The sequence below is a fragment of the Strix uralensis genome, chromosome 19 (genome assembly GCF_047716275.1).
Source record: "Strix uralensis isolate ZFMK-TIS-50842 chromosome 19, bStrUra1, whole genome shotgun sequence".
NCBI classification, from domain to species: Eukaryota; Metazoa; Chordata; class Aves; order Strigiformes; family Strigidae; genus Strix; species Strix uralensis.
Genome location: NC_133990.1, coordinates 10120610 through 10134701, shown reverse-complemented (window position 1 = coordinate 10134701; position 14092 = coordinate 10120610).

The following is a 14092-nucleotide window of genomic DNA, read 5'->3' as shown; positions in this document are numbered from 1 at the left end:
CTGGCCACAGCTGCTTTTGATCCAATTCTCTTTGTATCCTGATAATGTACAGAGAGCCTTTGTGTGTCGGTCTGTTTATTTAAATGGATTTGGAGCAAACATTTTTTTAAAAGCTGAAGCTTTGAGCCTCTAAGTGGGTTACCAGATTATATGCTGTCTCCATTTTAATTACATTTGGCTCGTTTTGTTTATTGCGTACATTTTCAAGAATTATGCTGCTTGTGAGAATTGAAAACATTTTGCTTTAGAAGATACCTGCCCTATAAAGGGATCCAGCATCACACAGGAGAGACAATGCAAACCTTCCCATCTCAAAGAGCAGTCTCCCTCCAACTAGGAAAATAAGAAAGGCTCAACAGAGCCATACATCCTCTAAGTTTAAAATGAAGCATCTGAACATCAGAAGGATTAAGCCAGCACCACCAGTCTAGCAGGATTTTGGCATCAGCAAACACAGATAAGAGGATGCTCTTGCTAGGGAAGAGTGATCTTGGTTGTGGATCTCAGAGGGATGAGAGCACAGAGCCTGTCACAGCCCAGCTGGGGCGTTTGTCATCTCCCGTCTCAGCTGGCAGCGGAGCAGAGGGAGCACCCAGAGCTTCGTTGTCTCACCTCAGGTGGGCTAAACCAGGAGCCCCCCCAGCACTTCCCCAGCCCAGGCATCTCTGCAGGGAGCCCTTCCAACCCACCCAGGGTAGACCAGGAATTTGTCTTCCTCAGATACATGGGGGCGGGGGGGTTCTGCTTCACAACAGAAGTGAAGCAATGGATTGAGGAGAAGAAAGAGCTCCAGCTCGGAGCCTTGATGAGAGGGATGGAAAGCAGCAGAAAGCAACCCCAGAGACCAGAGCTGCACATTTAGGGATTGGGGATGTAAATGAGAAGAAATTTCAATACAGCATAAGAAACTAATGAGGTCACATTCACCTCACACACACAGTCCTGGCCTCCTAATTATACCAAAGATAGCACAGGAGAGAGGGATGGGGGTGAGCCAGGGACAGCTCGGGTGGCAGCAGGAGTTTTAGGGCTGTGGTGTTTTTGGAGGGGTGAGAGGAAGCGGGGGGCTCACAGACTGCAACACCAGTTATGTCTCCAGCACCAGATGCGATGCACCCCAAATTACTCAGCAGACCCCCAATAGGGACAGGAGCTGTGCCACCTGAGGAGGAGGAGGAAGAGGAAGCAGCACTGCTTTCATCCCAACACAGCCCTCTTGCTCTCCTCTCCCCCCACAGCGCGCTGCCCCCCACCATGTCGGGACTTTTTCAGGGGAGCACAGCCCTGCACTCTTTCTTAGCAGTACTTCTAGGAAAAGCATCATGAGTAATGTTTCACGTCAGCGGGGGAGCTTTAGCCGAGCCGATGCTCACCAAAGACTGCTCCGGCGTGGTAATGGGATTTGGAGTCGGCTGTACAGGAGCTGCGCTGAGCTGTAATGGGAAAAGCCTACATCTGTAACCATTTTAGCAGGAGGCGGATTGAAGACAGCCTCAGCGGAGAGGCTCCAATCCGATGGGAACTAGTCGCTATTTGTTTTGCTGTTGACATACAGCTGCAGTAGCTGTGGGTGATTTTAATAAGACAGGATAATATTTCTATCAGTTCTGGGAGCTATAGATTGAACCCATATAGGCATCTGGCTTGGGGCTGAGTGATAAATCGCAACAAGATCCAAAGCTCTTCTCATGCCTTGGAACTGGAGAGAAAACACACATTTTGTTTCGGATGTCACAGTTTGGGGGCAGAGCAGGCCTCCCACGACCAATTTACAGACTCGAGTGCTGTTGAAGAGCACTTTGACAGCAGCGAGCCCACTCTGTCCCTGCTCCCACACCCCACCAGCGACAGCGGGTGCTGTGGGCTCGGAGCCCTCGCTGCGCACGGGGGCTCCTGTCAGTGAGTTAGCCTCCTGAGAAACGCCCTTCGCCATATTTCAGCTGACATAGCTACAGCAGAGAGACACCCACCCAGCCCAACCCCACGCAGCCCCCGGTCCCCCCCCAGTGTCGGGGTGCTCCCATCCCTCAGTGCCCACAGCTGAAAGAGCACATTCGCTTCTTAAGACAGCAGCTACAGACCTGGGGGGAGCAGGAGACCAGCCCCACGTTCAACACAGCACAAGATAATGGCTTAACCCCGCATAACCCCATCCAAACAGCTGCTTTCCCCCCCAAGAGCTTATTTTGCTAATTCCCATTTTTATCACTCAGTTTCTTGCCCTCCTCGGTTATCCCATCAGTGCCATGGCCGTGGCCTTCACCCTGAGCATCCCGGGGCTTCCCAGTCCAGTGCTGCATCCCCAAACCCCGGGGCCAGGTACGAGCACCAGGAACCACCATGGAAGGTTTGGGAGAAGCAATTGCTTAATGAAACCAACTGCCAGAGGCTACAAGCAGGGTTTCATCTTTTATTTTTTTTCCCCTCTTTAATGAATGTTTTTATTGTCTCTCTCAATCTTTATTAAGTGAAGAGCCAGACAAGTAGTTGGAGGGAAAATATACTACAGCATGAAGCACAACCACTGTGCAGAGGGGACGTACACAACCAGAGCAATCCGTTCGGTGTGCAGAAAGGAATTAATAATTTAGGCTGGGGAATGCTTATTTTTGGCTGATGACCAGCACTTTCCTGCATGATCAATGTTTGCACCTTGACTTTTTGGTACACAATCAATCCGTGCCTGAATATGGCCTGAGTTTTGGGAACTGCTACGTCTGCAAGGGCTGAGCCGCTCGGGACTGTAACACCAGTGCGGCTGAACCTCCTGACTAGGCAAGAGCTGAATATAATTTATAGTAAAAATATAATTTATAATACAAATCTGTCTGCCCCCCATCTTTAAAAAAATTGCATTTTCCTTAACAACTGCCATTACCTCCAGAAAAGGTCAAGAGGAGAGAGAATTGTCCTTTAAAGACTATCCTGTCTGGGCAGATCGGGTGTTTCAGTGGCCAGATCCTAGCTCTGACCCTCAAAAAGCACAAAGGTCCATCAGCCCCACAAAGACAGCTCCCCCGCACAGGACGCAAGGACCCAGCACCGCACTGGATCTTGGCCCTATTCAATACCCTCTCACATTTATTGTGGCTCTCACCAGAGCCTGTCCTTGTCCCTGTACCCAGCCGAGCAGCTGAAGGCTACAGCATTTCAGCAAACAGCTAAGATGTTCTCTACATCTCTCTGAAGTGTTAGCGCAAAACAAAGCACAGTTCTTGAGGGAGAGCGGGGGAAAAGAAACCCTGACTGAAATCCAGCCTTCTGCTTCTGCCACTTGGTCGAGGCAGCTCCCCATCTGATGCACTCGGGAGGCTTTGCCTTGCTCTCCCCTCAAGTGCCAAGACCCAGCCCTGCTCCCAGCTCACTCTCACCACTGCCCTGGAGACCCAGCTCTGTGGGATGAGGTTTTAGGTGAGCAAGCCTCACCCCGCCAAGCACACGCCAAGGGAATTTTGGAGCAGGTCTCCTCCACCCCAGCCCAGTGGTGCCCTGAGAGTCCCTCTCCCAAGCGGGCACCACTCTGCAGCTCTGGGGCCTGGAGCACATCCCCAAGCCTCCAACCATCCATCACCTCCCTTATATCTGCATTTCTTGTCTTTTTCTCCCAGGCTTTTTGCCAGCCAAAGAGCCTCCCTTTCCAATACCCTCCTCTCCCCACCCCCCTTGCATTGCTTTCAGCTTTCATCTCGTTCCCATGCAGTGTGAGCACGGGGCACAAGCAGCACGCCAGCACCGCTGCTATCAGCGGTTCCCATTCTAATTGAATCTTCAAATCTTGTCTGACAGGAAGAGACAAGAGGGAAATGAGACGCTTGTTGCCGAGCCCTGGCTCCCTGAGCACTGGGATGCTGGCGAGCATCGCATGGTGCTCCCGAGCACACCTGCCTTGGCCCCCAGCGCTGCTACGAGTGCTTCCAGCGTCACAGTGAGCCCAGAAAGGCACCGCCACAGCTCAGGGTGGCCCCAGGAAGAAGGGGTATGAGGTGCCAAAAAGCCAACAGAGCTGAGATATCAGACAAGGGGAAGGGCAGAGCCACACAAACACCCATCTTGCACCAGGTAGAGGATAGGCTACATAGGTCAGCCCCAGGCTTAGCAGGGGTAAGGGCACCGAGACCTTGCTCACAGCATGCAAGGAAAGGAACCTTCTGAGCAACAACAGCACACCCACAAGTCACCCCACAGCCCTCCCAAGCAACTCCAGACTTAAGAAAAACAACACCCAACTCTCTACCCAGGAACCTACAGCAGCCAGAGGCACTCAAGAGCATCTCCACCTCCCCGGCCCCAGAACAACATGCACAACAGCAACAAGAAGTCTCATCACAGCAATTTTGCCCTTACCTGAACACTTGGGAGCTCCAGCCAGAGGACACCTTCACTCCAGAGCTGCTGCAGGCACCTTCGGGGGTCTAGCAGGGAGGGGAAGGTAGGAGCTGAAGAAGTAATTGGCATCTGCTGAGCAAGTGCTAATTGAGAAAAGATGGACATGGGAGGAGGAGAGGGCATGGAGAGGTTGGCAGTTCCTGGTGCTGCTGGTGGACAGATATGAGCAAACATCTTGGCCCATATAAAAAGGATTAACTAAAATTTGCCCTAGTAAATCTTTTTCCAGCCAACTCTCCCAGCACACAGTGGCCAGGCTGTGACAGCCCCAGCTGAGCCCCACATTGTGGAGGTCAAACTCATTAAACCCCTTTGCAAGGACGGTGCTGCTGTGGGGAGAGGAGTCACCATCCCACCCCAAAGAGGCTGATGCTGTCCCCTAGCCCCAGGTCACAGGTCTGTGGGGGGAACTGCACCCTCTGCACCCCTTCCCCTGTCCCAAAAGAGTGGCTCCCCCCATCATCTGGGGAGAAAATGACCCAAATGGTTTTAAAATAAATGAAAATTAAATGAGCATGTGGCACTGATAGCAAGGGCTGACTGACGTGGCATAAACGTCTGCTGCTCTCCCGAGGAGTGAGGGCAGGGGAAGGAGAAACAGCCTTCGGGGGGAACCAGGAGGAGGGGAGTCAGGACAGGAGGGAGAGCAGGGCTAATGCAGGGGCTGCAGACGGAAGGGAAATGCTGCCAAGCCAGTGGGACGCTGATTCCCGAGCGCGAGCCTGTGCCCTCCATCCCACCAAGCGCAGCAGGACTCAGGCGGGAGCCCAGCGGCAAGAGCTGCTGTGGGCTGGGATGGCTGGGACAGCTGCCCTTCCTCTGGGGAGGGGGCTCTGCACCCACGGGCAAGCTTGGCCATGAGCTGGGGTCACCCCTGAGTGCCGCTGGGTGTTCTGCACCCCAAACTTTGCTCCTTCGCTGCTTAACCCCTCTCAATCACTATTCATATTCCAACTCACCCATAACAACCCTTGATGTGGAAAGGGCTTTTTTGTTTTACCCCTTTCCTTCTTTTTTTTTTTTTTTTTTAAGGCCTCTGCTGGGAAATCTTTGTAATTAATGGCCCTTTAAAGTAAAATATAATTAAAAATAATGTGGAGCACGCCGAAGCCTGCTGGCAGTTTGTGATGCAGATGGCTGATGGTGAGCGGGGCAGCTGAGGGTGCTGTGGGTACCTGATGTGAGATGCTGTGGTGGGCTCATCCTGGCCTTGTTTAGCCCTAAAGCAGTTTCTAAATCGCCAGGAGCATCAGGCTTCTCTGTCACACCCGTGGGGACACTGGGGTGCATTTCAAGCTCACCCTCCCATGGGAGGTGAGGCACAGGTAGCTCTGCTGGGAGGAGATGCTGGACACGAAATGCTGGGGCAGGGGGAGTCCCAGACATACCCGGCTGCTCGTGGGGCTGTGATGGGTCGGCCCGCACCCGCGGGAGCCTTCTGGGATAGAAAAGTCTGATTTTCACGCTTTTAGAAAGCCAGGGAGGGAGAAACAGCTTGCTGAGCCCCCGCCGAAGACTGTGCTCCCCAGTCACCCTCTTGCAGGAGCCAGAGCGCCGCAGAAGCGTGTAAAAGAGGACTGGCTCATTTAAATTTAATGCTGATGAGGAGATCTTCCTCCTCTTTCCAGCAGAGAGCAGATGTTCTCGTTTCACATAGGCAAGGCGTCTAAATCACTTCCCCAGCAGCGAGGTGGATGGTGATGTCATTGTTTATAGGTTATTAGTTATTAGTTCACAGACAACCTGACATTTTTCCCTTTTAAAGATACATTGGGACGGATTCTGGATTTCTGCCACTGAAACTACCCTGGCAGTTGTGTCGTTAGCCTCCTTCCAAGATTCAGGCTGCTTTCCTCATAGCACATAATTAAAACAGCACTTTGAATTTTCAGCAGCTTGCAACATCTTCATGATATACGGGAACCCAGGCAACAGCTCGTTGTCGAGCCCAGCCCCGCCAAGAGAGAGTGCCCAATGAGCCGTGCCGGCGAGCCCGCACGCGAGCAAGGCGTGAGCGCGTGGATGTGCGAGATGCGAGCGAGGGATGCGGCGCGAGCGGCGGCAGAGCAGCATGGCGGCCCCAGCGAGCCCCGGGTGCGAGCCACGTGCCCGCTGCTCGGTGTGATCCCCCCCTCTGCACCAGCTCCAGCTGCTCCTCGCCGTGCTGGTGGGGAGGTGCCAGTGGCACCCAGGGTGCTTTTAGCCAGTTCAACACCTTCTAGCTGAATCGTGTAGCCTGTCTATGGCCTTTCTCTGGCATGAATCATAATTACCCTAATGAATTCCCAGGCAACATGAGCAACTTGCCGCTGGGATTTTAACCTGGCTGGTGGCACCACGGGCTGCGAGGGTCACTGTTTGAACAGGGTAAAGAGCAGAGGTTTGGGGCTGCCCAGCCCTTGTGGAGCCACACAGAGCCAAAACAAGATTCACAGGTGCAGGAGGTGTCGGATCTGGTGGGAGAAGGGCAGAGCCGTCAGGGATCCGGCCGCTCTGTGGGGTAGAGGCAGCCCAAGGGATGAATGCGGGGCTGGAGAAGGGAGCACAGTGCTGAGAAGTCCCATAATGCCAGGGGAGCCCAGTGCCAGCCCCATGCCACCCCTCATGCTCTGCACACTGGTACCAGTGTGTCCCCCTGTCCTCCATCTTCTTGGGGTACCAAGGGGGTTTGGGATTGCAAGGCAGCCTTGGAGCAGCTCGCAGCTCCAGCCTTTCCCGTGGGAGCTCTCCAAGGAGCAGCCCAAGTCTCCTGACCACATGGGGATGGGGGTGAAGGACTGGCAGCTGCCCCACACTGACCTCCTGGCAGCCCCACAGCAAAGTGCAGGACACTGGTGGGCTCAGAACCTGTTCCCTGCCTCTGCTTTGCCGCTGCTGCCACCACACCAGAGCTGACGTGCTCAAGAAGACTCACTCTGCCTTAAAACTTTCATAATGGTACAAAAGGCAGTCTGGGAGTTGTTTCGGTGGGAAGCCCAGACGCAGTCGTGGCCCAGACGGCTTTATCTCCCCCCAACACAGACTTGGGCAGCCCTGGCACACCAGACCTGGCCACAGCACTTGGTCACCGCCAGCACAGCAAGTTCTGAGACCTGCCCCAAGAGCCACTCTCCTGCGGCACCCAGGTCTCACTAGCTAGGGGCACATCCAGCTCGTCCTCACAGGTAGCAACCTCCAGCCAAAAATCACCGAGGGCCTTCTCCCACCACAGCCCTGGCCTGTTTCACCATCTGAGCACCTGGCTGCGACAGCCCTGACATGGCCCCAGCACTGACCAGTGATGCTTTAGTTCGTGTCCAACCTCACATGCACCCCCACTCGAGCAGCAGCACCACGGGAACACGATCCCAGCTTTATTTCAGTCCAAACTGGGCTCTGCACAGCCCTTGTCCTCCAAGACCTGAGCCTCAGATGCCTCCCTCCCCCGGAGCTACCCCTGCCCTTCTCCTGCCCCAGTTCTCACCCATACTGGTGTGACTGGGGCAGCTCCCACCCACAGGCACACGGCGCTTGCACGCACGGAGGAGCCAGCAATGAAGGGGAACATATTAGTGCTCCACTAACCAATGGAGGGGAGTTAATGACATCAAACTGGTTTGTTGTTGTTGGTTTTGATTATATTTTTTTTAAGATCTGGCTTCTATCTGTCATTACCGTTATATTGCATAACAGGGGAGAAATCTGAATGAAGTTAATACCCGCGGAGCGTGGTACAGAATATTCATGTACTGGGAACCAGAACGAGGCAAATGTGAATCTTTATTACCAGTGGAGGTTGTTAAATATTTATATTTTCTGTTTGAGACACGCTGTGACACATGAAACTCAATTAGAATATAACTAAAAACCATGCTAAATTATAGATAAACGGCAACAAATGAAGGGGAGCAGTCTGAGCTCCCCTGTGCACAGCCTGGGGGAACAAGGATGACAACTTCAGGAGGAGAGAGCAGCCCCGCCAATGGCACCGCTGTCCCGCAGCGACCGGCCAGCGAGCACCAGCACAGCTCTGTGTTTCCTCTGCAGGGCTGATTTTTGCCCTGAGACATCCCGAAGGAGACCCTCGGGCAAGCAGGATCCATCCTGCTTCGCTGCTTCTGTGCTGGATGGATCCTGCTTCCCTGCAAACCTCCCCATGCCTTCATGCGAAGCAGCCCCAGACATCCCAGCCTCCCCGCTTGTCCTGATGCATCGCGAGGACCCCCAAGCCCAGCGCTCCTGGGCTGTGTTTACTTTTACACAAATGTGTCTAGTAATAAAAACCACAGTGAAAAGGAAAGACAGATGTTAAAGAGAAATATATATTCAGGGCCAAACGTTGCGCTGGTGCCATGCTATGGAAATGGCTGGAGATTTCTATCCCTTGGCTCGCTGAAGCCAAGCTAAGGACACGGTCAGGGCTGGAAAATTAGGAGCTGAATGGACTGAGGGGTTAATTCTGTAATTGTTTGCTCTGAGAGATGCTTGTGAATGCAGGCGAGGCCACGCGGACATGGGCTTTAAGTGGCTGCTGCCAGGGCCGAGATCAAGCAGCGCCTCTGCGCAGTATCCGCAGGGATATTGCTGTGGGCAGACAGGGACAGGCAGAGCGCCATGCTCCCAGCACAGACAGGCATTTTCTCCCTGACCCTGCTCAGTGTCAGAGCCCCCAGGCTGCTGGGATTCCCCTTGGTGGCCTTGCAAGAGCATCCCTCAGCGTTGCCATGGAGATGCGGCTCAGGAGAAGCCCGGGTGCTGTACCCCTCCGGGGGGGCTGCAGGATCCGTGCTCCACTGCAGCCCTTCCCCTTGGCTGCCCCATGAGATAAAACTGATTTTGGGACTTCATTAATGCCACAAGGATCTCGGCCAGAGATGAGCACAGGACCTGTCCTGGCAATCAAAACCACAGCCCTTCGTTAGCGGCAGTAACCAGGACTATCATTAGTGTGTGATGAGGGAGAACTGAGCAAAAGGGCAGACAGACAGTCAGACAGACGGGGAGGTGGTGTGGAGAGAGAAAAGCACCTTCCCAGAGGGGTTTTTCAGCTTTACAAGCTTCAAAGGACCCCAAGTCCCCACTGCCCCCTCCATGCCGCTCCCCTCTGGGTGGAGGGGCAGCGGGGCTTGGCCCAGCAGCTCAGGGATGGGGACCCCGACCCTCTGCCCCGCACCAGCCTGGCTAACCCCACCATGCCGCAGCCATGCACAGTGCTTTCCCTCCGTGGGGCACGTTTCCAGCACGATTACCTCCTAATTTCATCTCTTACCTTCTTTTGTTCTGCCTCACTGCCCCTAACTGCCTGCCCCCAGCACGGGGTACTCCTCCCCCGGTTCCCCCCCCTCCCCACTGTCCCCTCACCGAGCCCCTCACCAGTGCTGGCCGGCCCGGGCGCTGCGTATGGAAAGATCCTCGTTTTGCCAACAGATGAAAACCATGCCATTTGGTGAAGAAAACAGCAATACAGATGGGGAGGGGGGGGGAAGGGAATTTAAATTAAATTTCAATTACAACTTTGCCAAGGCTTGTGAGCAGAATCCCTTCCTCTGCTCCCTCAGCTGTGTCCAGCCCCATGGGGCAGGCATCCTGCCCGTGCTGGTGGGGATCCCGGATCTCCAGGAATCCCACACGTCCAGGGAGAGGATCTGTGGGATCCCCAGACCTGTGGGGTTCTCCATGGGAAGAGGACAGAAACTTTTCCCCAGCTAGTCCCATCCCCACAAACCTGCCAACAGGAGTTCTCCAACCCAATGAACCCTCCTGTGGGGCTGAGCCCCCTCGTACCGCGGGTGCCCGGCAGTCGCATCCCCCAGTCCACAGACCCCACCAGTGCAGGCTCCAGCCCCCAGCATTGGACCATCCCTGACCGGGCTCAGCCTCAGCAACTGAGGTTTTAATTCCTCAAGGCCAGGACAGCTGCTTGCAGAGTGTGCTTGGAGCAGGGGCCGAGCTCTCAGCTACAGCACCAGCACCTCCTTTGCAAGCAGGCTTATTATTATTATTATTATCACTTCCCAGCATGGTGTCTGCTACCAGGGGCTGATTACATGGCTCTGGCAATGTGCTCCAGGTGAAACAAGCCTCTGCTGGGAACATGCAGGTCCCTGGCTGGGGCCAGGGTGGATAGTGGTCAGAGCAATGGGGAGTTACAGACCAAGAGAACAAAGCCAGAGACCCTCCCCTGCCAGAGCTTAGCCCCTGGGCCAGCCACCCCATGGGCTGAAGGGTCCCCAGGCACCATGGGGAGACCCACTCCTGCCCCTACCTCAGGCCAAGCTGCTGACACACATCCAGCCCCCATGGGCTTGCAGTGTGACCCTCCGTCCAAGCTCAGGATGAGGCTTTGCACTACGACCAGGACCCCTTCCAGCACTTTTGTCTTTGTATACTCCTTCAAAATTAGATTTTGCTCTTTTCTCTGTGATCCCTGCTAACCCCTTAGGAGCCGGGAAATAGCTTTGTCCCCTTCTTCTCACCCTTTAATTTTCAGTCTTTCACCAAAACACCAATTCCCTTTCTTGCCTGCTCTTCTGGGAGATAAACACGTCTGTGTTGGCCACACTTTGCACATCCCAGAGGCAGCCGGCATCCCTGGCACGTGGCAGGGGTAGCAGCTCCCACACCCCTTGACAACTGATGGACACATTGGTCACAGCCACAGAAACCTGAGTTTTATACTGTGAGATGATGAGGAAGAGGTGCCGAGAGGTGTAGAAAGCCTGGTGCAGCCGGCATCCCGAGCAGGTACCTGGGAGGGATGAGGGTGTTGCATGTGGGACAGGGACTCCCCAGTTCCACCACAGCCTGTCTGCAGGGCCACACAACCACCATCTGACTGTGGAGCCGGGGGTGACATCAGTGCTACCGTACCCGGCACCCTGGCTCTATCCAGGGCCCCGTGACTAATTTGGGATGCGGTGGACATTTTTAATATGCTACTATAAATATTCATGGACTGTCAGCTATGAAAAAGGACCCTGCCTCCCGCCGCGCTGCCCTGCCAGGAGGCAGCACAAGGGAGACAGACTGAGCCCTTGCTGGTGGCCGCGGGGGCTCAGAAACCCTGGGGGCAACTGGGACATCCCCAGTTTACATCAGCGAGCATCCCGTTGTGAATTGTGAGGATGCCTGGTTGGGGCACACCTTGCAGATGGCCCAAGCCAGCTCCTGCCCAAATTCTGATTGAACCTCAAACCAGTTTCCTCCCGGCCATGACGTCCCCAGCAAACGTGGGGGTGAGCGCACTGGCACGGGCGGGGGCCGGCTGTCAAACCCGTGCCTTGAATCCCGCAGAGTCGAAGCTCACGCCTGTCACGGCAGCCTCCAGTCTGCTGAGCTGCAAAAACCCGATGAAAGCCTTGTGCTGAGTTGCAGTTCTGCTTTGCTGGCGTGCATCGCCCGAGGGATCGCCTGCCACCAGCTCCCACGGCTCCCACGTCTCCACCTCTCCCTCCCAGCCCCACGCCACTCTGGCATCGCCGCTGCCCCGGCCCCAAAAGCACCATCCCATAGGGCTATATAGCCTGTCATCTGCATTTCTGAATACCTATTGATTGCTCGTTTATGTGCTTCACCCCAACATTTCCATCCAGTTTAGCCTCTGTAATTCAAACTAAATCAGCTGCCTTTAATCTGAGGATAATTGTGGTAAACCCAGTTCTGCCTGTCCCAGACACATAGGTGCTGGGGACAGGGAGGAGAGAGCTGGGTCAGGCAGTGACAGTCAGGTTCCTCCTCAGTGGGTAAAGCCCCCAAAGAATCCGGTGGGGAAGTGGCCTCAGGACAACCATGCTGTAGCCAGAAACGCAGCCTCTGTGGCTGAGGGTCCATCCTGCTATTCCAGTGAGACATTTGGCCCCAAAGCCCAGGCATCACCACCCGGTTTCTGCTTTCCCTAAGCCCCTGGGTCCCTGATGTGGGTTTCATCCTTAGCTGATATCATGAAGTGTTGCTACATGCTCCTGCCAGGCTGCAGCGCGTGAGGGGTTAACCCCAAAATCCAGCCAGCCATGGGGAGGGGAGCAGCCTCAGCCCTCGCTGGAGCTGTGTACAAAACCCCAGATGAAAAGCAGAGCCTGTTCCCCTTTGATTAGCAGCTGAGACTCCCAGGGAGCCCTCAGCATCTCTCGCCTCTAATTTAGCAGCTCACAAAGCGCCGGAGGCACCGGAGGTGCCACCAGCACCTCACTTGGACTGACAGCCTGGCACAGCACTGGGGGACACCGCCACACTGGTGACAAGGCTGTTCGGGACCCACTGGGGTCCCAGTCCCTCTATGCACCCCCAAAACCCCCCTCCCACTCAGGCACACAAACCTGTACCATGCTCACCAGACATCCTCCTCCATCCTTCTGTAAAGCCTCCAAAATACACATTTAATTTCAATTTAATGCAATAGTTACTGTGGTCAGTAAATACCAAAACCATATTAAAAGAGGATTAATAGCCGTGTGATGGCCAAGTGTCTATTGCATAACCCTTAATAAGTGTGGATGGCCTCTCACTGCCCTCCCACCACGCTGTGGGCGCTGCAGGGCCTCCCGCCATCCCTCCTCATCCTTCCCAGCGATGACCGAGGTTGACAGCCCCATAAGAAATGGATGAGATTGCTGCAGCACTCCTGCCTAGGAAGGCAACATCTCCAAGTGTTAAAGCTGGTTAAAAGCATTGGGTCGCAGCCGCAGGGCCTGTTTGGAGTGGCTGAGCATTGTGTGGGGACGATGATCCCCAAAATGCCTTGGCACAGGCTCATGGCTGTGACAGCCAGTGTGGGAATGGCTGGAAATTCCCCTGCATGGCCCCTGGAGAGTGTCTGCCCCTCTCTGCCCAGTAAAAAAATAGGTGTTAAACAGCTCAGCTGTATCCTGCTTGTGTTTCCTCCCTCGAGGGGGAGGCAGGCAGCATCCCCATCCCACCTCTCGATAACGCTGACTGCTCACTGCACCCAGCAGCATCCCAACACCAACCCTCTTGCAAAGGCAGACCATTAGTTTGTCTCTGGAGTCCCCCTGCTCCTCGCTTTGGTGGGTGCTGCCCTGAAATGCAGCGTTTGGGGCCCCCAATGTAGCCTGCCAAAAGAGGAGCCAGCAGATGGTTTGACAGGAACAGCCAGGACACACTTTCACAGGAGGGGAAACTGAGGCATCGGCCAAGCCAAGCTGGACCCCCCCACAGAGCCCCCGTGCCATGGTCTGGCACAGCCCCCCTGGTCCCTGGCACCGAGCCGCATGGAAAATTGCTTTAGGAAAAAAAAAAAAAAAAAAGTACATTTTGAGCAAGTGTTGGCCAGCTTCAGCTGCAAATTCACTTGTCAGGAATATTGGAATTACTGGAGCTGGATGGCGTGAACATCTGTGCAACACGAACGCCGGGATGGGGAGGGGGGAGCAGAGCTGACTCGCCCACCAGCCCCTGCTGCTGCCTGGGGGATGCTGGAGGAGGGCGGCTGCGACCCAACATTTGCCCATCACCCACCTCCCAGTGCAAGAGGACCCCAGTGAGCCCCCCAAAATGCTCCAGGGAGGAGGCTGCAACTCAGAGCACTCACCAGCCAGCTCACCAGCTGCAAAATCCCTTTGGGTGAATATTGGGGTAACTGGACTCGACAGCACAGGACAGGCACGGAGAGACTCCTCACACCAACAGGACCCCACACATCTCCTGCCCTCCCTGCCATAGGCTCCCCTAAAGTTTTAGGGTACAATGGGGCATTTCCATGACTTTCAGA